General features: G+C 45.0%; 1 long non-coding RNA gene across 1 annotated transcript; it reads right to left on the bottom strand.

Moving 5' to 3' along the window:
- Window positions 1-63: 63 nt before the first annotated feature.
- On the bottom strand, window positions 64-1,056 carry LOC107081076. The gene is made up of 3 exons (XR_001481023.1): window positions 944-1,056; window positions 701-842; window positions 64-108 (listed from the first exon to the last, which is right to left on the bottom strand). It is a non-coding gene; the product is annotated as an uncharacterized LOC107081076 (long non-coding RNA).
- Window positions 1,057-2,778: the final 1,722 nt, after the last annotated feature.

Genomic DNA, 2,778 nt, shown 5'->3' on the forward strand with positions numbered 1-2,778 from the left:
TGTCACGGACATCTCCTTTAGACAGCTTATTTCTCCTCCCCCTCCCCTGTCCCCTGCTGTGCACTCTCCACACCGCACTCCCACCTCCAGCTTTCTGTCAACAAAGTCCTAGAAGCAAATATGGAATAATCAACACACACCCACAACTCTGGAGTGTGTTTCACCGTGGGCAATGTTGTAGCCCCATTTACTCCTACCCCTCTGAAACAGTGCCGAGATCGGTCCGAGCATGGTAACCGAAATCACTGTTGAGTGTAAATGGCACGCACAACCGAACCGGACCGTGCCAGACACAACCGAACCACGCTAAACTGGTATTAGTTCATCAGTAGGTCTCGGTTCAGTTCTGCCTGGATTCTTAGATAACAAAGAGCGTGTGAGCAAACCGCCTCTTCTACTTACAGTAAGCCTCCATAATCATAAAATTTCAGACATTTATACAAAATACTAGCAAATTCAACAAAGGCTGCCTTCTCCGCAACCTTCCTGAATGTTCTAGGTGCCGTCATTTTGATTTGCTTGTTTACCTATAGAGAGCAGTAGTACCATAGATTGTCATTAGGAGGTGAGGAACCATGCTAGCGTGGTGTGTAAATGGTCGTAAGAAAACAAACTCGGCACGGTTAACTGATCGAAGCTCGGTCCAAACTCGGCACAAATCGGTTTTCAGAGGGTAGTGTAGATGGGGCTTTAGTCTTACCTCTACAACAACGAAAGGACAGTTTCCACCAGACAGTGCATAGCGTTTTTTGTCGAATGTGGTCACCTGCAGTGCTCCCATCAGAGTGCATTGGCCTGCGCATCTCTCACCTGTACATTCCCACCGACCTGCCCTGCACACACTGGGTCAATAGGGACAAATGATGAACACCATGAAGGGGAATTAGAAAGATCAAATATCTGACAAAGACTGTTAAGGATGGTTTTGGAGATTTAAGCTCACCAGGTGTTGCATTTTATCTGGATCGTGTCCCCGGGTTGGTAGCTACGTCTGCGATGGAAACAGGGACAGTCTTCTCTTTTCAAGCAGTGTCCCTGGTGAAGGTAGAGACCAGGAGGACACTCACAGCCCCCCACACACTCCTCTCTGCACTGACCCATGGCCGCAGCAGGTCCTGGAAGCTGGGGGGAAGTACAGCTTGGAGGACAGGAGGACACACAGTCAGAAAAGACCTGTCCTCTGGGGCAGACGCGACCTGGTAAGACAGATAAGGTTTTGAGGAAACAAAGAACCAAACATAGAGTCTGGGATGCAATAACGATAACATTTATAAACTGTTGTATTTCTTTACCACATAATGCTGCTGTCCTCCACATTATGATGATGTGTTGCTGAGCACACTCCCTGGTGTAGCTGGCCAGGGTGTCACACACTGCATCCTGCCTCTCTTTGGGTGAGAGGCTACAGTACAGATAATGACAGGTGTCTATGTATGGGACTGGGTCAACCTACATTGGAGACGGACACAACCTTTGATCATTTATCTTGAAATGACCAGTATTGTAATAAAGCTCATTTAAGCCCAATGTTATTGATTCCTCTGCCTCGTTAAGGAGCAAAGAAATGTCTTAATTGAAAATCTTTTTTTTCTGGATGTACCTTGTAATTACTATAACACTGGGCTTACACCTAACGCTGTGGAGCTGCGGGAGAAGAAAGTCACACGTACAGAATTCTAGTCGGTGTTGCGCAAAACCAGTCATTGCTGCATGTAAACATTCCTTTTCATTGCTTAATACCCCTCTATTTCTGTTTTGACTTTCTGCAATTTAGGTTAGCATACAGTAGCTGCCATTCAAAATTTCCCTTCCCAGTCAAACGGCAGCCCACTTCCCTATGTCTCCCAGCAAAAATCCCCTCCAACTTCCAGCCACTGGCCTTCTCCTTGGCGTGCATATTTTTGTACTCTGACGCCACCCTTTCACTGAATTACAGGGTCTCATTAGGAGATGACGCTTCTCTTTAGATCTTAATGTCCACAAATCTTGACAGAAAGAATATTGTAGTACAAAGATGGATGCTTAAAAAAGGAATTGTAGCAGACCAGCCGAGAGGCCATCAAGGAAAATGGGGAAATTTTGAATGGCTACTACTGTAGGTTGATTTCTACCTGGACTTTTTCCTGCCTGGCACCCAAGTTTAGAGGATGCTATTTGTGGACCTAAATCCAGAGGTGATTTCTTGTTGATTTAATGTAGAGGTAGATGTTAACAGAAGCAGAAATCCAGAAATATTATAGAAGGAACTCAGGGTTCAAAACTAGGAGACGCGAGGGAAAAACATACATGAGGAGTGAAGATATGGGAGAGAAAAATTGCTGAGTTTGAATGCATCCCCCAAAGGCCAGATTCGTCATAGCGCGGCGTTGTGGTCTGTTCGGATTGGAAGACTCCTCATTATTTGCCTCTTTTGAAGAACAGTTCCAATGTATCCTACTAAGCTTTGAGTATCCCATCATTCATTGCGAGCAGCTGCTGTTATTGGTGTTAGTGGTGAATGTTGTATAAGTATGTGAATAGTTCCATCTGATATTAATTAAAATAATTATTTTAAATGGTTGTTGAGTCAGATATGTGGCGCGTGATGTTTGGTTTGAGAGGGTATTGAAAGGTATTATTTGTCCCTGTGCAATTGGGTTTGGATGACATTTTAGCTCAGATTCTAATTAGTGTTGCACCGATACCGATACCAGTATCGGACGGGGCCCCGATACTGCCCTAAAATGGTGGTATCGGTATCGGCGAGTACCAACAAATAGGGCACCGATACCATTTTGA

The sequence above is a fragment of the Cyprinodon variegatus genome, unplaced genomic scaffold, assembly GCF_000732505.1.
Source record: "Cyprinodon variegatus isolate N-32 unplaced genomic scaffold, C_variegatus-1.0 Scaffold2855, whole genome shotgun sequence".
In the NCBI taxonomy this organism is placed as follows: domain Eukaryota; kingdom Metazoa; phylum Chordata; class Actinopteri; order Cyprinodontiformes; family Cyprinodontidae; genus Cyprinodon; species Cyprinodon variegatus.